At 36.8% G+C, this 25,120-nt stretch overlaps 2 long non-coding RNA genes across 2 annotated transcripts; both read right to left on the bottom strand.

Annotated features, from left to right (window-relative positions):
* Nucleotides 1-4,272: 4,272 nt before the first annotated feature.
* LOC127526302 (uncharacterized) lies at nucleotides 4,273-6,312 on the bottom strand. Its single transcript, XR_007933929.1, has 3 exons — nucleotides 6,142-6,312; nucleotides 4,531-4,745; nucleotides 4,273-4,430 (listed from the first exon to the last, which is right to left on the bottom strand). It is a non-coding gene; the product is annotated as an uncharacterized LOC127526302 (long non-coding RNA).
* A 94-nt stretch (nucleotides 6,313-6,406) lies between these two features.
* On the bottom strand, nucleotides 6,407-7,144 carry LOC127526308 (uncharacterized). The gene is made up of 4 exons (XR_007933934.1): nucleotides 7,111-7,144; nucleotides 6,948-7,012; nucleotides 6,637-6,726; nucleotides 6,407-6,452 (listed from the first exon to the last, which is right to left on the bottom strand). It is a non-coding gene; the product is annotated as an uncharacterized LOC127526308 (long non-coding RNA).
* Between the last annotated feature and the right edge of the window lie 17,976 nt (nucleotides 7,145-25,120).

Raw genomic sequence — 25,120 nt, 5'->3', positions numbered from 1 at the left:
CATGTGATACAAGTGGTTTCCACACATAGAAGTTAAGGAACATTGAGTAACACTCAACATCAGTTTTGCCCAATGCGTTTCAATGGGGAAAACAAGTGAATTTGAGATGTTGATGTGTACCTTGAGTAACACTTAGGAAACCATCCAAACAGTTATTACCCATTAGAGAACTATGTATTACATCATTTGGAACAGTTTTACATCAGTATTTTCAGGGGGCACTGAGTTATAGTTGAATGTAACTTGAATTCACAATGGCGCGTTTCAAGAGCTGAAAAACACTCCAAGTGATAACAAGTGTTACGGATGGTTAATCTAGTAGAATCTGATCTACACAGTTAAATTCTGTTAGAATCCATCATTTCACATGTGATACAAGTGGTTTCCACACATAGAAGTTAAGGAACATTGAGTAACATTCAACATCAGTTTTGCCCAATGCGTTTCAATGGGGAAACAAGTGAATTTGAGATGTTGATGTGTACCTTGAGTAACACTTAGGAAACCATCCAAAGAGTTATTACCCATTAGAGAACTATGTATTACATCATTTGGAACAGTTTTACATCAGTATTTTCAGGGGGCACTGAGTTATAGTTGAATGTAACTTGAATTCACAATGGCGCGTTTCAAGAGCTGAAAAACACTCCAAGTGATAACAAGTGTTACGGATGGTTAATCTAGTAGAATCTGATCTACACAGTTAAATTCTGTTAGAATCCATCATTTCACATGTGATACAAGTGGTTTCCACACATAGAAGTTAAGGAACATTGAGTAACACTCAACATCAGTTTTGCCCAATGCGTTTCAATGGGGAAAACAAGTGAATTTGAGATGTTGATGTGTACCTTGAGTAACACTTAGGAAACCATCCAAACAGTTATTACCCATTAGAGAACTATGTATTACATCATTTGGAACAGTTTTACATCAGTATTTTCAGGGGGCACTGAGTTATAGTTGAATGTAACTTGAATTCACAATGGTGCGTTTCAAGAGCTGAAAAACACTCCAAGTGATAACAAGTGTTACGGATGGTTAATCTAGTAGAATCTGATCTACACAGTTAAATTCTGTTAGAATCCATCATTTCACATGTGATACAAGTGGTTTCCACACATAGAAGTCAAGGCGACCTTCAAAAGGGCGACCTCAATTGGGCACGGCGAATAAAACTGCACATAAATAAAAGCGATCTTCAAAAGGGCGACCTCAATTGAGCGCCGAATGAAGGAGCGCGCAAATAAAGGAGCGCTTCAAAAGGGTGACGTCAATTGGGCGCAACGAATAAAGGCAAATGCAACAAAATTACAGAAAATGTATTAGATAAAGGCAATGATTGAACGTATAAAAAGGTGAAAGCAAGAATATTAAAACATCCAATTAATTAATGCATGAACTTCTAACGAACTACTTCTAACGAACTATTTCTAAAGCTCTCTATATTTCCTTGTTTTCAAAATTACAGAAAATTAGATTAAGGCAATGACTGAATGTATAAAAAGGTGAAAGCAAGTTACACTTGACGCTGTAGATTATGTGCAATGCCACGTAGATATTCGAGATGCGGTCTATTAGCATAATCAAGGACAATTAATTTAATTCGCTCCGAAGGTCATCCTTTTGAAGCTCGCCTTTATTTACGCGCGCCTTTATTCGGCGCTCAATTGAGGTCGCCCCTTTGAAGATCGCTTTTGTTATGTGCGCTTTTATTCTCCGCGCCCAATTGAGGTCGCCCTTTTGAAGGTCGCCTTTTTGTGCGCGCCATTATTGAATAGAACCTCTAGCCACATGTATGGCTCATCCACGAACAATCAACGTATTGAGACGTGGTGGTCCATATTCAGAAAGGGAAGGTAAGTGACCTAAATGAATATCGCTCTTTATCATTACTTTAGCCTACACATTTTACAGCTGTGATGCATGTTGAGGAAAAACAATGTATTAAGTTACGTTAAGGCTGATGATTAATCGCCATAAACGCGTTAAAAATTTATGGGATTAACTTTTCAAACGCCACCCCTAAATGCGTTATTTAGGATCCCTGGCCAATTACTGTGCTCTGTAGTGTTGGGGCAACGTTCAAAGTTACGTTACATTGTCAAACTAATTTTTAAAGTAGCGAGTAATTTAATGTAATACTTATTTTGTTGGAGAAAATATAAATGTTACTTAAGCTGCTCAAAAATGATAATAATAATTACTATTTTTATTATTAGGATTAGTACGGCTTTATTTCCTATAAGTACTGCCCTTTTCTCTAAGTCGTTGCCTTCTGAGGCTGTCACATAGTGCCCGCAGTTCTTCAGGTCGTTTGGTGACATCCTGCATGTGCTGAAGGGTAAATTTAATCGGCCCAGTTGAGGGTCACAGGGAGCCAGTGATTGTTGCAGCAGTACTGGGTGAAAGACAGGAAGCAAATGCATCTTGGGGGGCTCAGGTCGGGGATATAAAAAGGGGATGGATGTTATTTTCTTCACAACACATATTACAATATATTTTCTTAATTTAAATGTAGTTGACCACTACAATTAAATTTAAAATAAGCGTTTGTGGAGTTTATGTTCTACTATACCCAATGCTAGAACTGACATCCTAAGAAATAAAAAGACTATGACTAAAAATAAGGAGTTCTAAAAGCTGCATTATAAATAAATGGAATTTTGTTTGTTAACATCTTGATCAGGAATAAAGGAGTTCATAAAATAATTTTTATTATAAGTATGGTTTTTGTATCTCTTACTTTTTAAGGAAAAAAGTGCAAAGAAAAGCAGAGCTTGTAATGCATTAAACTATATAACATATATGGTTATTTTTTTTGTAAGTTATGAGGAATATGACTACGTTAATTTTAAAAGTAACATTCCCCAAACACTGGTCCCTTGTAAACATTTTTTTTCTTTATCTTGATATTATCTCATGATCAACAAGTGTAAATAAATTGGTATGCTTAAGCAAATAGCAGAATTAATATGAAGTTTAACCTAGTTATCTATATAGGTCTCAATTCTGGATGGAGTTATTTGCAGACCTCAGAGATGCAGGACACTTTAATGGAAATCGTGAACATCAGTGCTTGCTAAGATTTTGCTTCAGTGATGTCATACAGAAGGACCTGGATGAATGCAGGACTCTGTGGAACAGTCACTGGATTCGCCCTTCTACAACCGCGTCATGTCCTGGAGGAGTGCCTAATGAACTGTACTATTTATCACACAGGTAATGGATTATCATTTCCCAGTAACTTTTTGTTTTTTTGTAGCTGAAATGTAAATAAATGCTATTACTCAGATCCATTTCTCAATCTAGATTTGGCTCCAGAGACTGTGGATTTAGGATTAAATGTACAGAACTGGATACTTTCCCTGAATCAAATCAGCCAACGCATTCATGTGGTGACATGAACATGCAGGAGTACTTGGACTTTGTTATGGTGCACAGTCACCTACAGAAGCCAAAGAACTGGGAGTCTGCATCAGAACTGTACATACGTCTTAAAGAAATTGCTCAATTATAATTTGTTCTGTGTACTACAGATCTAATAATGCACACATTAATGGAATAGTGTCTCAAGCGTGTGAAGAGTAACTTGTGCTGTCTGTGAATTTTAAATTTTACTGGAAAAACTTCCAAATCTGTCCTACATTATTGTAAATAAAGTGAAATGAAATGAAATAAACTGGAGTAAAAGTAAGGCAAAAGTATAAAATATTTATTACACTATTATTTAAGTATCAAAAATAAATGTTTAATTTCAAGTACTCTTGGTTTGGCTTTATTACCAGGAAATCTCTCTTTCAGATCTCAGGATAGATAGATAGATAGATAGATAGATAGATAGATAGATAGATAGATAGATAGATAGATAGATAGATAGATAGATAGATAGATAGATAGATAGATAGATATAGAATATTACTATTAATCCCAATGGGAATTTCACATATGATGAAACTGTCCAAATGTAACATACTGTAAACAAGAACACATTAAAAAATCTTCAGTTGTTGCTTAAATAAACAGTAATCAAACATGTGGTTTTTCAAAATCTCAAATATACAAATGCAGCAGAGTTTTATTACAAAATTAAATAATAGTGCAAAAAAGTGCGTCCACCAGTGCAGATGGATGCAAGCTCTCTAGCTGCAGTGATTTAAAGCCCACACTTATCCATATCTAGTGGACCCTGATTTAAAAACAGCCAAATCCTGAAGAATTCTGAATTCCAAAATCCATGTGTGACTTAAACACCTTGTATTAATCCAGCAGTGGTAATTTCATTGTGTTTGAACACGTGTTTGCCATTGGGAACAGTGAATCATCCAGGAACTCAATCCTTGGCAGTGGTTCCAATCCAGATGGGGGAAGTGAAGTTAGTCCAGTTGCAAACATGAAAACATCTTCCACGCAAACAGCAGCCTGACCTTCTGTAAGGAAACAGAATTGTTCATGCACATCTTGGCATATTGTTAAGTATTATTTTTAACTACTTGTAAAATAAATAATTATGCAATCTATTTTGCAAACCTTCACAATCAAGGAGATAGTCAGCCCAGTAGCCTAACGTTTGTCCTTCGCTGAGTCTCCTGTTGCTCCCTGATGGACTGAGGTCAGGTTTGAAAAGTCCCTCAAGTTCAAGAGCAGTGACCTTCTTTTCTGAGTGGCACAGCACAGGGATCATCAAAGTAGGATGCTGCTGCAGTGCAGTCAAAAACTGAAGAGCTGAAAGACCATTTTTAAATCTAAAAAGTACAAAATACATTGTTACACTGCTATAAAGTGCTAATCACATAGTGTATGTGTATGGACAGTATATTAAAAACATGATTACTCCAATAATTTTCAGCGTCTAAGGTTAAGATTTTCTGCTGCTGACAGAGTCAAAAATGTGTTTTAGTGTATCGGGTCATATTAGAGAAAGTTAGTGTTGCTTTTGCATTTTCCCTTTAAAGATGAGTCAATGGGGTATGTTCTTAAAGCCTTTCTGAGTTTCTGGTTTTAGATCACTTATTTTAGATGGTTTGAAGGCTTGAACAGCATGCCCCTATGTACTACTGTTGAAATGAGATGGGAAACTGCAAAAGGATCAGGACATTTCCCTAAAATCACTATCAACTAAAACATTTGTGACCCTGACTCATCACCAGAAACCCTTTTTGAAATAATATATGTTGAAAATTATTGGAACTGTCCTTCACTAATAATGCAGTAGTTGTAAGTTGCTTGTTAACAACTGAATTGCAGAATGACATCATGTTTGCTTTGAACATGGCAATGTAACTTACAAAAATTGTAAGACTAGGATATGATGGTACCTGTCAAATGAGTTACGGTCGATAATATACCATCGGAGGTAGTCTGACACAATTGTTCTCTTTTCTTCAAGAGTAGCCACATATCTCAGGCAACCAGCTGTCTGTAACATTGTGCTATGTTTTAAAGTACATTCTCGCAAAGCTTCGACAGAAGCAGCACAGTCAATCTAAAACACAAAAAAAGGGGCATATACAGTATACACAGTTATCTCATAAATTTCTGTTCTGTTATCTAGTTTAACCCTATATCTTGTACAATCACAGAACAATAAATGCATTACTCTATATGTTATCAAGGAAGTAATGATTTTCTCAAAGCATTGCAGAACCTAATAAATAAACCTTGCCCTACTATAGCATTATGCTTTTCCTACCTCTTTCAAAGCTTTCTTTATTTCTTCTTCAGTTACATCATTCACTGTTGCATTGAATGAAGGCTGGCCTGCAAGATACAGTACAAGATCTTCCGAGATGAAATGCGGACCTGGGTCTCCATGCACAACTGATACCGCAATCATCTTTCCTGCCAAGAAGTACTCATCCTCCCTGAGAGCTATGAATGAAAATCATTCATATTTTAGAATTTTGGGTGATTTACAATTCGAACCACAATTTCAGATTGCTTTTAATGTTATTTCTACTGTTCCACACATATTTAGCAACTACTTTTGGAAACATACATATATGTTTCATGATGCATTAAAATCAAGACAACCCTAAGCATGTTGTTGTTAAATATCTCTGGAACAGTTCAAGTAATAAAGTGTATAAGTGATGTGATATATAATTACAAGTCACACATCTTAACACTATGTAGACATACCATTTGCATTGTAGACTAAGTAACGTTGTCCTGTTGGTCCATCAAAAATTGGTCGGTCTTTAAGATGGTTCATCAGTAGAGTTAGAAACTCTCGTCTTGGACCACCTGTATCAATTCCATCCTCAAAAACACCAGCATCATCAGTAAATCTGACCCGCATATCACAGGTTTCTGAATATGTTGAACGCTTGAAACCTCGGACTGCTCCATCCCAGACATTTGACCTTGCAATGTTGAACCGGCTAACTCTTCCATGATCGATATGTGACAGCTTTGCAATGACATCAGGTAGTGTAATGTTTACCTCCTCTCTAGAATTACACAAGACTGAGTTACATTTGTGAAATGCCAGACAGTACACAGTTTTCTATTTTTTGCACAACACTGATGTGCAGTAAAGGGCTTCTTTCACATATTATCACAGAAGAAATTCAATCTTTTACCATTAAGTGCACAGAGAATACCTATTACTATCGTCAATAACTGCCAGCTTACATGGTTGTGTCTGATAAATTCCCCAAATTTACAGGAACTGGCTCTTCATCCTCTTCTTCAACACATGGTGCATAAAGGTGTGTATATTTACTGTAAAGAAATTACCATTCCTATGTTAAAAGACAACTCCACCAATTTTACACTAAAACATTCTTCTTAAGTAATTTCCAACCTAAGTAAATCCCTGAAGTATTTTTTGTAAGTTAACCATTATACAGATATTTTAGAAACAACTTGCCAGTTTATTTTTTATCTAATCCAAAAATGTCTACCAAGGGAATAGTCACATTTTGTCAATTTTTTTTGCTTACCTGTAGTAGGTGGACTTAGTCACATTGTATTCAGGTAGAGTATCCTCAGTATCAGATATTACTATCTGAAAAATAAAGTGACATGGGGAACTTAAATGTCCAACACAACACAAAACAAAACTGAAAGAAAAAAATATGAGTTAACATTTGGTTCAATACTTACCTGTCAAGCTTGATTCGTTGATGACTGTTTGGATCCATCTCTGAAACATGTTAAAATTACTACTTCAGTACAACAAAGTATCATGGAGTAAAAAAGGAAATTTAAAATTATGGTAAGTTATAATAATCTAGATAATTTTGCTAAATTTCAAAATATTCTTACATTATTTACAACTTCATATATTTAGAGTAAAAACTGTGGTCTCAACATAAACTCAAGGGTCTGTCCCAAACATGTGATTTGATCACATTACCAGATTACTTACATTTGCAAATTGGTACTTACACTACATCTTCTAGTTTGTGTTTGGGTGTACTTTGGTTGCAGTCTTCAAAAACCTGAGGGAAAAAGCATAAAACTCTGAACAATTTTATACAGCCTATATTAGTCTTCTCTTACTACATAAAAACTTATCAATGAAACATTGCCTGCTGAAACATGGCAAGTTGTTAGTATTTCTGACAGATAAACCGGCTGAACAATAATCAAAATGATTCACATGTGTTACACCAAATGCCATTTAAAATGTAAATCCTACTGTTTGTCCAAGTACAATGCAGGAATGTATTTTCAAACTCAATTACAGACGTTACTAAGTAGCTAGCCTCTGTTGAACCAAAATATTGGCAAGCATTATGCACAGAACAGCTCTGGTTAAGATAATTAATACAACAATTCAGTATATTTCTTTTCTAAATAAACTCACCACAATGTCAACCTGATTGAATTCAATTGTGCTCCTACTTGTAACAAAAATTTCAGAATCTGAGCTAACATCCACTGCAGTTAAAGGAAACAAAATCAACACATTATTATGTACAGCACTGTGAAATATATAAAAGTGCTAAATCATCAGATCCACTAACCTCTTCTAAAGTCTTTTTCAAGGCATATAAAAAATGAGATCCTGCAATATGCCTTTCCTATTTCCATCCATCCATTTTCCAACCCGCTGAATCCGAACACAGGGTCACGGGGGTCTGCTGGAGCCAATCCCAGCCAACACAGGGCACAAGGCAGGGAACCAATCCTGGGCAGGGTGCCAACCCACCGCAGGACACACACAAACACACCAAGCACACACTAGGGCCAATTTAGAATCGCCAATCCACCTAACCTGCATGTCTTTGGACTGTGGGAGGAAACCGGAGCGCCCGGAGGAAACCCACGCAGACACGGGGAGAACATGCAAACTCCACACAGGGGAGGACCCGGGAATCGAACCCAGGTCCCCAGATCGCCCAACTGCGAGGCAGCAGCGCTACCCACTGCGCCACCGTGCCGCCCCCTTTCCTATTTCCTTTTTATATTCTGTCAATACGAATGGCCTTTCTGTCCCAGGCACATTGACCACCTCTGAGCAATCTGGATACAAAAGTATATATGGCCCTTCATCCATGTCCTTGTTAAATGTTCTCATTTTCTGGACAGCTAGTTTCAGCAGATCAGGCGCTGCTACCAGAGGGTCTGTAAATAATGGGAGTGTTTTCCCTCTTACAGGTTTTAAATCACTTCCACTTGGCACCATCAATCCTATGTTTATCTAGCTAAATAAAAATAAACAGAATGAGTTTTCTGTAAATTATATATTTATAAGTTTGTTGCACAGAAAGTTAAACACCAAATGGGTCCACTCATTAAACAATAACCGTCCCTGTAACCATTGTCTTGTATACATGACACAAACAGTTAAGCCATCTAACCTGAACTTGTCTCTGTTCTTGTTTTAGTCGTCTCTTTGACCCACAGCTAAAGGACTGTCTTTCTTTTGATTTGAAGTTTCTGTAGTCCATGAACTGTTTATATGATGGGCACGGTTGTTCTTCTGGAATGAACAGAATTGAATATCAACACACTATGGACAGAATAATTGTAATCATTTATGAACCATAAAATGTATTGATGTGTCTTTAGTTCAACTACTTCCACAATATTGTTTAGTATAATTACTCGTAATATGTGACCTTTAGTTTATGACCACTAGAGGTAACACTGCTTGTTAAAAGATGAGATACAAAGGTGTGCTTCTATAAGTTTTTTTTAACAAAAAAAAAAAAACACATACATCATGAATTTCTTTACATTTTCTTCACAATACTCCTAAATTGCATAAATATACAGTACACTAGGAAAATACATTCCATTACCTGTTGTAAAAGCCATTTGTTAGTTAGATTATAATAAGGTGATATTAGGTGGTCCTGCGGTGGGTTGGCACCCTGCCCAGGATTGTTTCCTGCCTTGTGCCCTGTGTTGGCTGGGATTGGCTCCAGCAGACCCCCGTGACCCTGTGTTCGGATTCAGCGGGTTGGAAAATGGATGGCTGGATGGATGGATATTAGGTGATATCACAGTAAGGAGACCTGGGTTCGGGTCCTCCCTGCGTGGAGTTTGCATGTTCTCCCCATTCTGCATGGGTTTCCTCCCACAGTCTAAAGACATTAAGGTTAGGTGCATTGCCGATTCTAAATTGGCCCTAGTGTGTGCTTGGTGTGTGGCTATGTGTGTGTGTGTGTCCTGCGGTGGGTTGGCACCCTGCCCGGGATTGGTTCCTGCCTTGCGCCCTGTGTTGGCTGGGATCTCCAGCAGATCCCCCCATAAAAAGGTGACCCTGTGTTCGGATTCAGCGGTTTACAAAATGGAGGGATGGATAGTTATGTTAAAATGTTTGTGTATATATTAGTGCATAGTCAATGGGAGTTTCTATTATAAGCCCTACAAGCTAAATTGTAAATGGAATATTCTAATTATTTCTTGTCATTCTGACTACACACTATTTCATTTTATGATCTGCTTTGCAGTAGGTAAGACATGGAGTGCAAACAGATTCAAACCATACTGACATATTAAAGTGAAGTCTATGTAAGTTTGCAATAGAAACGTAACAAGTATAGAAAGTAACTAATTTTTAACCAGAGAAAGCTAAGACTGTAATTAGACAGAGAAGACACATTTTTTCTGTTTGCGCCTTTTATTCTGCGTGTGTAATAACTTTTCTAAAATGTTGTGATTTTTTCTTTTTAAAATTTTCATTAAACATTTTTGAAATGAACTTTATTGGACTGAGAAATTTGCTTTTGTACGTGTTTGACTCATGCTGGATCCTACCTTGCCAACTGATGCTCATCCTTTGGAACCGAAAAGACGCAGCTTCATCTGTACTTTGAAATGTGTTGGCAATTGCTGAATGTTGAAAATAATACGAGAGCAAAACATGTTTTATTTTATTAGGTTACAACCATTACGAAAGTTAACGGTCCCAGTGTATGTTGCGGTAGTAATTAAAAAACTTAAATGACTGCATTAAGTACAACACACATATATACTGTATATACCAACGTGCACAGAAGTTGTTTATTTGAACGGAATTTTGAATGACTCATACTACGTCAACTGAGCAATAATAAGTTTAACAATAATAATAATAAAAGCCTAGGATAGCTGGCTCTAGATAGCGTTAAGAGTCCACTTACCAGTACTTTGATTAACATTTCCAGGTGGTTTAGACGTCGGCTGTGCATCTGGGTCTTCCGTGCGGGGAGCCTCTTTTAAAAAGTCTAAACATTTCCCACAAGAATAACAAAAGCGGGCTAACTGGCTAAAATGGTTTCCACAAAATTGACAAAACATTGTCGCTTGATTTACCGTCACAAACTCCGTTCAATGTTCCCTCGCAAAACAGTTTGAATGACACAAAACGTCAGTAACAAGCACTTCCTGTGTGTTGTACCTAGCCATTCCCTTTGATTTGCCGCTTGTAAATTTGTTTCGGGCCACTTGTAAAGTTGTTTTCTGAACTGTTAATTTGTTTTTACCGCTTGTAAATTTGTCTCGGGATTTGTAAATTGTTCTCACTAATGTAAATTTCTTTTCTGAAATATTAATTTGAATTCCTTTGTAATTTGTCTTAATGGTTAAAAAGTTGTTTTGTGAAATGTAAATTTGAGTAACACTTAAGAAACCATCCAAACACTTCTTACCCATTAGGGAATGACGTATTACATCAGTTACAACAGTTTTACATTAGTATTTTCTCGGGGCACTGAGTTATAGTTGAATGTAACTTGAATTCACAATAGCGCGTTTGAAGAGCTGAAAAAAACTCAAAATGATAAAAGTGTTACGTCTGGTTAATCTAGTAGAATCTGATCTACACAGTAGAATTCTGTTAGATTCCAACATTTCACATGTGATACAAGTGGTTTTTACTCATAGAAGTCAAGGAACATTGAGTAACACTCATGTTCAGTTTCACCAAATGCGTTTCAATGGGGAAAACAAGTGAATTTGAGATGTTGATGTCTACCTTGAGTAACACTTAGGAAACCATCCAAACACTTCTTACCCATTAGGGAACTACGTATTACATCATTTAGAACAGTTCTACATCAGTATTTTCACGGGGCACTGAGCTTTAATTGAATGTAACTTGAATTCACAATAGTGCGTTGCAAGAGCTGAAAAACACTCAAAATGATAAAAGTGTTACGGCTGGTTAATCTAGGAGAATCTGATCTATACAGTAGAATTCTGTTAGATTCCAACATTTCACATGTGATACAAGTGGTTGCCACTCATAGAAGTCAAGGAACATTGAGTAACACTTATCTTCAGTTTCACCAAATGCGTTTCAATGGGGAAAACAAGTGAATTTGAGATGTTGATGTCTACCTTGAGAAAACCATACAAACACTTCTTACCCATTAGGGAACGACGTATTACATCAGTTAGAACAGTTTTACATCAGTATTTTCTCGGGGCACTGAGTTATAGTTGAATGTACAGTAACTTGAATTCACAATAGTGCGTTTCAAGAGCTGAAAAAAACTCAAAATGATAAAAGTGTTACGTCTCGTTAATCTAGGAGAATCTGATCTACACAGTAGAATTCTGTTATGTGAAATGTTGGAATCTGTGATACAAGTGGTTTTTACTCATAGAAGTCAAGGAACATTGAGAAACACTCATCTTCAGTTTCACTAAATGCGTTTCAATGGGGAAAACAAGTGAATTTGAGATGTTGATGTCTACCTTGACTAACACTTAAGAAACCATCCAAACACTTCTTACCCATTAGGGAACTACGTATTACATAATTTAGAACAGTTTTACATCAGTATTTTCTCGCGGCACTGAGTTACAGTTGAATGTAACTTGAATTCACAATAGCGCGTTTCAAGAGCTGAAAAAAACTCAAAATGATAAAAGTGTTACGTCTGGTTAATCTAGTAGAATCTGATTTACACAGTAGAATTCTGTTAGATTCCAACATTTCACATGTAATACAAGGGGTTTCCACTCATAGAACTCAAGGAACATTAACACTCATCTTCAGTTTCAACAAATGCGTTTCAATGGGGTAAAGTGAATTTGAGATGTTGATCTCTACCTTGACTAACACTTTGGAAACCATACAAACACTTCTTATTCATTAGGGAACTACGTATTAAATCAGTTAGAACAATTTTACATCAGTATTTTCTCGGGGCACTGAGTATTAGTTGAATGTAACTTGAATTCACAATAGCGCGTTTCAAGAGATGAAAAACACTCCAAATGATAACAAGTGTTACGGCTGCTTAATATAGTAGAATCTGATCTACACAGTATAGTTCTGTTAGATTCCTACATTTCACATGTGATACAAGTAGTTTTTACTCATAGAAGTCAAGAAAAGAAACATTGAGTAACACTCATCTTCAATTTCACCCAATGCGTTTCAATGGGGAAAACAAGTGAATTTGAGATGTTGATGTCTGCTTTGAGTAACACGTAGGAAACCATCCAAACACTTCTTACCCATTAGGGAACTACGTATTACATAATTTAGAACAGTTTTACATCAGTATTTTCACGGGGCACTAAGTTATAGTTGAATGTACAGTAACTTGATTTCACAATAGTGCGTTTCAACAGCTGAAAAACACTCCAAATGATAACAACAGTTACGGCTGGTTAATCTAGTAGAATCTGATCTACACAGTAGAATTCTGTTAGATTCCAACATTTCACATGTGATACAAGTGGTTTCCACTCATAGAAGTCAAGGAACATTAACACTCATCTTCAGTTTCAACAAATACGTTTCAATGGGGAAAACAAGAGAATTTGAGATGTTGATGTCTACCTTGAGAAAACCATAGAAACACTTTTTACCCATTAGGGAACTACGTATTACATCATTTAGAACAGTTTTACATCAGCATTTTCACGGGGCACTGAATTTTAGTTGAATGTAACTTGAATTCACAATAGTGCGTTTCAAGAGCTGAAAAACACTCCAAATGATAACAACAGTTACAGCTGGTTAATCTAGTAGAATCTGATCTACACAGTAGAATTCTGATGGATTCCAACATTTCACATGTGATACAAGTGGTTTTTACTCATAGAAGTCAAGGAACATTGAGTAACACTCATCTTCAGTTTCACCAAATGCGTTTCAAAGGGGAAAACAAGTGAATTTGAGATGTTGATGTCTACCTTGACTAACACTTATGAAACCATACAAACACTTCTTACCCATTAGGGAACTACGTATTACATCAGTTAGAACAGTTTTACATCAGTATTTTCACGTGGCAGTTAGTTATAGTTGAATTGAAGTTGAATTCACAATAGCGCGTTTCAAGAGCTGAAAAACACTCGAAATGATAACAAGTGTTACGGCTGGTTAATCTAGTAGAATCTGATCTACACAGTAGAATTCTGTTAGATTCCAACATTTCACGTGTGATACAAGTCGTTCTTACTCATAGAAGTCAAGGAACATTGAGTAACACTCAACTTCAGTTTCATCAAATGCGTTTCAATGGGGAAAACAAGTGAATTTGAGATGTTGATGTCTATCCTGAGTAACACTTAGGAAACCATCCAAACACTTCTTACCCATTAGGGAACTACGTATTACATCAGTTAGAGCAGTTTTACATCAGTATTTTCACGGGGCACTGAGTTATAGTTGAATGTAACTTGAATTCACAATAGCGCGTTTCAAGAGCTGAAAAACACTCCAAATGATAACAAGTGTTACGGCTGGTTAATCTAGTAGAATCTGATCTACACAGTAGAATTCTGTTAGATTCCAACATTTCACATGTGATACAAGTGGTTTTTACTCAGAAGTCAAGGAACATTGAGTAATACTCATCTTCAGTTTCACCAAATTCGTTTCAATGGGGAAAATAAGTGAATCTGAGATGTTGATGTCTACCTTGACTAACACTTAGGAAACCATACAAACACTTCTTACCCATTTGGGAACTACGTATTACATCAGTTAGAACAGTTTTACATCAGTATTTTCACGTGGCACTTAGTTATAGTTGAATTGAAGTTGAATTCACAATAGCGCGTTTCAAGAGCTGAAAAACACTCGAAATGATAAGTGTTACGGCTGGTTAATCTAGTAGAATCTGATCTACACAGTAGAATTCTGTTAGATTCCAACATTTCACGTGTGATACAAGTGGTTTTTACTCATAGAAGTCAAGGAACATTGAGTAACACTCAACTTCAGTTTCATCAAATGCGTTTCAATGGGGAAAACAAGTGAATTTGAGATGTTGATGTCTATCTTGAGTAACACTTAAGAAACCATCCAAACACTTCTTACCCATTAGGGAACTACGTATTACATCAGTTAGAGCAGTTTTACATCAGTATTTTCACGGGGCACTGAGTTATAGTTGAATGTAACTAGAATTCACAATAGTGCGTTTCAAGAGCTGAAAAACACTCCAAATGATAACAAGTGTTATGGCTGGTTAATCTAGTAGACTCTGATCTACACAGTAGAATTCTGTTAGATTCCAACATTTCACATGTGATACAAGTGGTTTCTACTCATAGAAGTCAAGGAACATTGAGTAACACTCATCTTCAGTTTCACCCAATGCGTTTCAATGGGGAAAACAAGTGAATTTGAGATGTTCATGTCTACCTCGCGTAACACTTAGGAATCCATCCAAACACTTCTTACCCATCAGGGAACTACGTATTACATCAGTTAGAGCAGTTTTACATCAGTATTTTCACGGGGCACTGAGTTATAGTTGAATGTAACTAGAATTCACAATAGCGCGTTTCAAGAGCTAAAAAACACTCCAAATGATAACAAGTGTTATGGCTGGTTAATCTAGTAGACTCTGATCTACACAGTAGAATTCTGTTAGATTCCAGCATTTCACATGTGATACAAGTGGTTTCTACTCATAGAAGTCAAGGAACATTGAGTAACACTCATCTTCAGTTTCACCCAATGCGTTTCAATGGGGGAAAACAAGTGAATTTGAGATGTTGATGTGTACCTTGAGTAACACTTAGGAAACCATCCAAACAGTTATTACCCATTACGGAACTACTTATTACATCATTTTGAACAGTTTTACATCAGTATTTTCACGTGGGACTGAGATATAGTTGAATGTAACTTGAATTCACAATTAGCGTGTTTCAAGAGCTGAAAAACACTCCAAATGATAAGAACTGTTACAACTGGTTAATCTGGTAGAATCTGAGTTGTAGTTTTATATCAGAACTTTACTCTTTAGAACAGATTCTCCCTGAGAAACTAGATGAACGCATTTATTTCTCTGTCGTGTTGAAACGCTTATTAGTGTTGCATTCAAGTATAATTGAAAGTCTTTTTTAAATATTGTTGAAACAGTGCTTTATCATTTAAATAGTAGTTCTGTAATGGAAATAATCTGTTAAGATCATTTCCTAAGTGTTTCAAAAGGTTCAGCACTATAATCACAGTTTCAGTTCTTTTCGTCTTTAAAACGTATTTTGCTATAATGATATAGTGTATTTTCAAGGTTGCATAATATATTAGTCAAAGTTGTGTGGTTTATCTGAGGACAAAACACTGCTGAATGATATGACGTATGCTTTTCTAAAAGGACATTACTATTTAGAACAGTTCATAACTGATAAACTAAATGTACAACTCCTTTGTTCATGAGGTTTGCTCTCACGTTGCAATGCCTACCTTTGTATTACAATATAATTGAAATCCATCTTAACAAACTGAATTGACAAGACTTCTGCAACATTCATCTAGTAGCTCCCTAATATAGTGGTTGCAGGTTTTGCATCTGTAAGTTACTTATCTTAACAGATGTTTTCATCTTACCTAAAAGACAAACATTTTTCATGTTTTAGTACTACTGTAATTACAAAATTTTGACATGAAGCATATAATGGGTCATGTCTGAAGTCCAAGTATCAAATAAGCACTTTCACAAAAGGTGCAAATAAAACAGAACAAGTGTGCTTTTATTCAAGACTATAACCAAAGAAAAAGATATCGGGTAGTGTGATTTGTTATTGTGACTTCTTAGGTAGTACAGCAGTAACAGCTGCTGACTCCTATCCCAAAAGTTGTGGGTTTGAGCCTTCCCTCGTCCCCAAATAAACATTTTGAGTACTGAGCTGCTCCTTTTATTGCTATTATACAATAAAAACAAACATTTGATTTGAGTCTGTAACAGCCAGTGTAAATGTATGAAACTTGTAAAGGTTAACTTTTTTTTTTAATTCAGTTTTATTCTCTCAGTCACGTTCACGCTCACCCCAATCTGACACTGTTGTTTTCAAATAAAGATGTGCTAAAGAAGAGGTGAATTCAAATGAGGACAATGGCTCTACATCGGAGAAAGAGAACATTAGCCCTCCCCACAAGAAATGTCCACTCACATATAACAACAACGCAGCTGCACCAGGCGTAAAGGTGAAAGATGGAACCGTTTGGATGCAGCAAGAGGTCCAGCGTCACCCTACCAGTCAATCTGACCCACACCTATCCTTCAACAAATCAGCACGGCTTACAGAGCTCGCCAACGTATTGTGCAAAGCCAAGTTTATGATTATGTTTTGTGATGGTCTTTACATAAGAAACATATTTATATGCTACTTATATAAAAGCCAGATCGAATGTTATTTACCTTGATTTATTTACTTATCTCCCTACAGCGTAAAGTCACAAGTAAACTGCAGAGCATCCGGTGTTTGATAAACACGGGCACGTTGACACAGTACATGTGTACTAAAGTGACTTTAGTGATCTTTTCCTGAATAAGATCAAACACAGTTGCGTAGGGTGCGACAGAAGCTTCCACCTGTAGTTATAGACTATTCAGTACGCGAGCAACTCTCCATGCTAGTGTTTAGATCTGGACGGTGTGTGTGCCCAAACGAGAAGTCTGACTGCATTCTCGTACCATTGCTCGCTGAAGTGTCTGAAGTGTCAGCAGGCATTTTTCATGGAATTACACATGTAATTTGTGAGCATGCCCTTGTTGATCAAATTGAGAACAACACTCAAATTGAGAAGTGTGGCTCTCATCCACCTGCATTTCATTCTGCATGATCTCAATCCCACGACAAATCTGCCTTTCTTTTTCCAATGAATCTATTAACTTATTTACCGTCTTTATAGCCCTTTTCCTCTGACTAAAGCATTTTACATTCCATTTTGCCATATCCATGAAAAAATCCAAAATATACCTTTCAATTCCCAATTTTTCAATTCTGTAAAAGAAGAGTAAGGGACAACAAATATTACTATAATGAATACATAGTGCTAGGAGTCAAGGCTTATACACTGAGTGACCTCATTATGAGATACACCAATACATGTTTCCTCATTTTTGATAGGAACTCTATACATATAAAGATGAAATAGAGTATTCATCATTTGCCAAAAAATACCATAATTAATTTAAAACATTTCTAAGCGATTAAAAATTTGTGTGCTTAAACAAATAAACTAAATGTTAACGTTACTTCTTCACTTTCATCGCCGCTTATTAAATTAAATATTTGGATATCACCAAATAATTTTAACTGGCTTATATGACATGTATCAGTTAATGCATGTTACAGAACCTTGCATCATATACAATTAACTGGTAACGCTTTTCATAATTTAAACCATTTAACATGAATGATAATAATCAACACACTATATTTTAAATAAACACATATTAACTTACCGCTACCCACCAACTCCAGTCTACGTCTGACCAGGCAAATGTTCTTCACTCAAATTTTTCTCTCTTTGGCTAACATGAATGTCAGAAGACTGTTTGACTCTTTTTTCTCTTTCTTCATCATGTAAAGCACTTTGAGCTACATTATTTGTATGAAAATGTGCTATATAAATAAATGTTGTTGTTGATAGTTCTTTCAATGGCTGGCCGTAATGTCAATCAAAGAAATGAATTTATGGGTTTTTTACATGGTATGAGGAAATTTTGCCATTTGTTTATAGGGTAAAGTGCTTAAGCATGATTTTGGAGATAACTTGTAAATGTCACAATATTTAATGCATGAGATTTTTTTTGTTTGACATGCCCAAAAGAAACAAGACTTCTTACAAATAGAACAAAAACAAAAGTCTATGGTCGGCTGATTCACACATATTATACATATTTTGTAGCTCTTGATCCACATATGCTGTACTAGAAGCATATTTGGTGGATTCATCAAATGTGGGCCAAATGTGGCCTGTATACATCATGCCACTGTCAGCAGTGAAACAGACGTGCCAGTTTTAAACCAGATGTGGCCCACTTGTGACTGCTATCAGGAAAGTGATATCCTCATAGAATCGTAATTTGTTGATATGAGTGCCAAAGACAGAGGAGCAAAATCAATTTGTAAAGATAAAATTGTATTATCTTCACACATAAAAATATATTCTGAAGTTTCACATTATTATGAAAGAATTTGGATAAGTCTTCCTAATTCACCATGGAAACTCAAAGTCATGATCCCTGCAAACTAACATAATTTTCTACAATTGTATGACATTCAGACCTTTCTAGTATTTAATGTTAAAAAAAAACTGTGTGTGTTTTTGTAAAAAATACCAAATGTAATATTTTGTATATAAATGGAAGCTACAACAGCTTTTCCAAATATTTTTCAAAAAGGGACTAAACCCTTTGTAACTAATGTCCATCTTTTCCTACAATTTTACTTAGGATATATTATTTGAATACATGTAATATACCTTGGGTTACAATTCTCTGATGGCATGTAAGTGCTAATGTCCTTGTAGCTGGCAGTTAAAAGGCCAAAGGATTTCCATTAGCTGCTACCACCCTGAACATCTGGTGTGTAGAAAGTGAAATATTTAGTAATGTGCTATAGTGGGCAGTTCATGAAAATTCAGATGTTTTCTTTTGTTGGCACAATTATTCAAAAGAATTCTCTTGAGTTTTTGCAATTATATTATGAAAATTTAACAGCTGCAATCTCTATCTTTGAGAACAGCTGGCAGTGAAAAGGGATCTGATTCTTGCAAAGCTTTAGGGGACCATACATTGCACTGGCATTTTCACATTTTGTCCTTGAAATGACAATATAAGACACTAAGGCAAGGAAGATCTGAATATGTAAATCTGGTATATTTAGCTGAAAGTCAAATAAATAAACTCTTAGAGACATGTGTCCATTTATAAAACACAAATACAAACTGTTAAAACCGAAATGTCTCACCAATGTTACAACAGCTGCAATACTTGGTAACATTTGTGGCATGTATATGCTTAAACCTAATCGCCATTGCATAACTACTTTAATATGAGCTCTCATATAAATTACATTTATATTTTTTGCTTGGCAGATGCTTTTATCCAAAGTGACTTGCAAAAGAGGTAAATATAATCGGGTAACAGTGGCTAGGGCCTGTTTGTTCGGCAAATATAGTAGGACAGAAAACAAAAGTTGATTGTCACAAGTGAAAGATATGATAACTAATACATTTACCATCCTTGATTAACAATCAATAAAGCAATTAAACTAAATCAACAAATTAACCAACAATATAAAATATCACAGAGCATAGTTTTTTTCCCTCAAATCACACAGATATTCACAGAACAGATATTTTTTCAATTGCTTCTTAAATATAATGAGGGAGTCAACACGATGGATGGAGGTGGGTAGCTCATTCCATCAACTAAGAACTACACAGGAAGAGAGTCTGGATTGAGACTTCATACTACGCAAAGGCAGCACCCTGTTCCCACACAGACCTGAGTGGGCAAGAAGAAGTAGAAGCCTTTGCCAGTGACTCCATGTACTCGGGTGCTAACCGATTAACTACTCTGTAGCCAAGCATCAGGGATTTGAACTTAATGCAGGCTGCTACAGGGAGCTAATGTAGGGACCTGAACAGAGGAGTGACATGTGTCAATCTAAGCTGGTTAAACAGTAGACAGACTGCTGCATTCTCTCCCATCTGCAGAGGCTTGATAGCACATGCGGGTAATCCTGCCAGAAGCAAGTTGCAGTAGTCCAGACGTGACAAGACCAAAGCGTGGACCAGACAAAGTGCTGCATACTCCGTCAGATAATGTCTGATCTTGCAGATATTGTACAGTGTGAACCTGCATGAATGAGAAACAGTTGAAATGTGGTGAGAAAAAGATAGCTGCTCATCAATCACCACCCCAAGTTTGCATACTGACTTGGCATGTGTTAGAGTTGAGAGTTTTTATTAAGGATCAATATGCTTTATTATTAGTTTTAGTGCTTTTAGTTATAAAAAGCGTAGGCCTGGAACAGCTTTTAAAGGACACCATTTATTTTTTTAGAGAGGTCATTTGCCTGATGTGAGAAGCTGTGAGACAAGGTCATCATGTTCTCAGAGGAAGCAAGCAGACATATTTTGTTTTGAGGTTGCAAGTGCTGACAGAAGACTAAAAACAAACTGCATGTAGGAACTTTGCTTGTGTGAGTAAAGGGCAAGTACTCAAACTACCTCATAAAACATACAAACACTCAAAGGGCATTTAGAAGTATAATTGCTCTTCAATACCTTAGGCAATAAGATTAAAATATAATATATTATGACATGAGTTAGTTTGAGCACTATAGGGGCTTAAGAGTTGATTATTGAAAGTTAGGAACTTTTTCCTGAACATGTGCCCGTGATGAAAGTGGTAGCTTAGCCTCTGTCAGACCACTGTGCAGCTGTGTGTCATGATTTAACAGTGCTACTGTCTGCAGCCACAGGCTCTTATATTAGCATGCAACATAAGATTTAAAGTGAATGATGAGAATTATGTACGAAATGGGGATGTTTTTGTGATTAGATCTGACATAAAAACGAACTGCACCCGAACTACAGGGCTCACTTCATGAACTGAGACATGCGTGCTCTGCAATTGTTTTCTGTTCTATACAATAAAGTCTAAATTCTGATTGCCTTTCGGAAGACACTGCTCGTTTTTTCTGAAGATTTCTCCACAAAATTAGTGACAGTGAGCCAAGCAGTACAAATGTGCTGCTACAGCAGCCCGTGTTAATATTGTTATTAAACTGTTTGGTACATTCCTACCTCCACCCCCATTTAATTAATACATTTGGTATGTCCCTACCTTCCTTTTTGCTATTGGCGCTGCTTTTGTTTTTACTTTAGTTCCCACCATATTGTATTTAGGTTAAGGAAATTATCGTCCTTTTACCTTCAAGTTATCAACGGTTTTACGTCCTAATACTTGTATTACTTCTGGCAAGAAATCTACATTAAAGTATATGGATTCACAGCCTTGACTTCTTGGTGAGTAAACTATCTGTAACCTTCCTCTTGTGTTAGGGTCAGCACCGACCCGTTTTACTTTTTAAATGTATAAAACTACTACCTAATTTTGCTTATTGCATCAAGGCTTTTTGACTTTGTCGGGAATCTGTATTTAATTAAAATAAAACAAAAAAAAAAACAATTGTACTAAATTATAAAATGCTCTGGTGAAAATTATTACCTTTGTGTTGGTAGGGTCAGTTTTGACCCAGTTATAATTTAAGGTTATAAAACAATAGTTAGGGTCAAAACAAAAATCCTAAACACACTTTGAGGGGCTTCTCTCTTTGCCTGTGTGTCTCCTTACCTGAACAAACAAAACAAACAAACAAAGACAGACATGTTCAGACATGGAAGGCTTGCATAAGACAAATTTAGTTTAGCGTTGGTGACTTGCAGAGTACACATCTCCTGTTTGCAGCAGTCAAAAATGAGAAGAAGATTTACAGTAAGCCAAGCTCTGGATCATATCTTTTCTGAAAATGAGGCAGAGGACACAGAACAGCATAGTGATACAGATGAGCAGGTTTCCGAGGAGGAAGACATTGTAGAGTATCTACCAGACACATCTGATGAGTCTGACGAGGAGGTCACCGATGCTGAAGCTGCACTCACTCCTGCTGAAACGTTCAAATCCAAAAGTGGTAATATCTGTTGGAGCTCAGTACCTCCTGACTTACATGGCAGGGCAGCTGCTACAAATGTCATCAAAATGACCCCTGGAATCACAAGGTTTGCTGTGATGAGAGTAAGTGACATCAAGACATGTTTTGATCTGTTTATGCCATTGTCACTAAAGAAAGTCATGATTGCTATGACAAACCTTGAAGGAAAAAAGGTTCATGGCGACATGTGGAATGACATTGATGAGGAATACCTGGATGCTTATATTGGTGTTCTTCTTCTTGCTGGTGTTTACAAATCCAGCAATGAGGCCACTGATAGTCTCTGGGATGCGTCGACAAGCAGAAATATTTTCCGGGCAACAATGTCACTTCAGTCATTTCGAATGATATCAAGAGTCCTTAGATTTGACAACAGAGAAACTAGAGAAAAATCTGACAAGCTTGCTCCCATCAGGGATGTCTGGGAAAGGTGGGTGCAGCTCCTTCCACTGATGTTCAACCCAGGGCCAGAGGTAACAGTAGATGAACATTTTGTCCCTTTCCGTGGAAAATGCCCTTTCCGGCAGTACATGCCTAGTAAGCCAGGGAAATACGGCATAAAAATTTGGGCAGCCTGTGATGCAAAAAACCAGCTATGCATGTAATCTGCAGATTTACACAGGCAAACATGCAAGTGGCATTCCTGAGAAAAATCAAGGAAAACGTGTAGTCCTCGATATGACTACTGGACTGTGGGGTCACAATATCACATGTGACAATTTCTTTACCAGCTATGACCTTGGACAAGAACTTCTCAGGTGGAAACTTACCATGGTGGGCACAGTAATAAAAAATAAACCTGAGCTGCCTGCCTAAATTTTGCAGGTGAAGGACAGGGCTCCACTTTCTTCAAAATTTACTTTTACAGACACCACCACGGTTGTTTCATATTGTCCAAAAAAACACTGGAGTGTGATACTTATGTCCACTTTTCACAAAGACGCAGCTGTGTCATCAGCAAGTGACAAAAAGCCCATAATTATCTTGGACTATAATAAAAACAAAGGTGGAGTGGACAACCTGGACAAGCTGACTGCCACCTACACTTGCCAGAGAATAACCAGGAGATGGCCAATGGTTGTTTTTTATAACATTCTAGATGTGTCTACATACAATGCATTTGTGTTGTGGACCCATATTCACCTAGGGTGGAACTCAGCCAGAAAAAAACAAGCGGAGAATGTTTCTTGAGGAGTTAGGAAGTTCCCTTGTCAAGGCATACATTTAGCGAAGGGAACGGGTGCCCCGGGACCCAGCATCTGCAGCCTTGGTCAGACAGCTGCAGAGCTCACGTAGCACTCCTTCCACACCATCAGCAACACAAAGAGCATCAGTGCCAGCATCCTCTTCGGCCAGCACTGCCTCAACATCAACCTACACAGCCACAGCCCCACTGAGGCCACCTGATTCTAAAAGAAAGAGGTGTCAGGTCTGCCCTAGCAATAAAGACAGAAAGACAAACGTACTCTGCTTCTACTGCAAAAAATATATTTGCAAAGAACACACTGAAAGTGTCACTTTTTGCCACACATGCATGTAAATGCACATGCATGTTCTTGCACACAAAGACGTTTTTTGGAACTAGTGCCTCATTTCTATTGGTTTGATTTGCTTGATTGTTCGTTGTTTGTTTGACCTTGCAAATCCACATTGTGAGATTTACTTGTTTAGCGTTCCATTTATATTAAAGTTATTTTTGAAAATACTTTATTTCCTTTTTCTTTGAAATAAATATATATGGGTCAAATTTGACCAGTAACACCATAGATGTTACTATAGTAATTAATATTATAATAAAGAATATATATAACAAATTTATTTAAGAGATGTGTTCTAATACCCCTCAGTAATAGTCTGGTAACATAAAAACCTTTTATTTATTTAAATAATTCTATTGAGGTGCATTTAATCGTTTTTTAAAATTGAAAACGAGAGGTATGCTGTTAAAGTAAAAGCTCATGAGGTCACAGCAAAAATATTAAAAACATTCTTTTAATGGACAACGAAGCGTAACAAAGTAACCAAGAGGTAAGGAAAAAAATTGGATGATAAATAATTGTTTTGAGGGTAATATGGCTGATTAAAGACACGGGTCAAAACTAGGGTTACCACTTTTAATAAAAAAAAATAAGGGACGCATACTGCAGCGGGTGCCACATCCCGTATTACCCAATCAAAAGTAGGAAAGGAGGCATCTTCATAAAATGCGTGTGGATGATTTGCATGAGACGCTGCTTTAAAAAAAAATGATAAAAAAAATACGGGACAAAACCCGTCCCGTATTGATTCAAAACGGACGCGCAATTTCATTCTCAAATACGGGACGATTCCGTATTTTAAAGACGGGTGGCAACCCTACAAACCGACCCGTTAACATAAGAGATAGTAACAGAAAGCTAACATAAGAGGAAGGTTAAGTACTTGTCTTCGTTATACCTAAAACGCTGAACTCTTTAAACGCTACTAGTCAAGGACAGCTCAAACGGAGAACATCTTGCTATTTTTGCCTTTGTTCAGTTTACATAGTAATTTTACTTTCAATTTCCACGCAGTTGAAGGGCTCTGTGCAAATATCATTGTTTATTGACTCACTGTGTAGCGAAGGAGCTGGAACTTTCGCGCCGACACTGCTGCGCCGCTGTTTTGTTGAACTTTAAGTGACCCCTGCGTGCTCGCTCTCGGCTCGGCCCCGCCCAGCGCTCCTCAACGCAGTATGTCTCCGCAGGAATCAGCGCATTCACTAGAATTG

Source organism: Erpetoichthys calabaricus, chromosome 18 (assembly GCF_900747795.2).
Source record: "Erpetoichthys calabaricus chromosome 18, fErpCal1.3, whole genome shotgun sequence".
NCBI classification, from domain to species: Eukaryota; Metazoa; Chordata; class Cladistia; order Polypteriformes; family Polypteridae; genus Erpetoichthys; species Erpetoichthys calabaricus.
The sequence above is the reverse complement of the archived record's forward strand: the minus strand, read 5'-3'. Positions and strand labels throughout refer to the sequence as shown.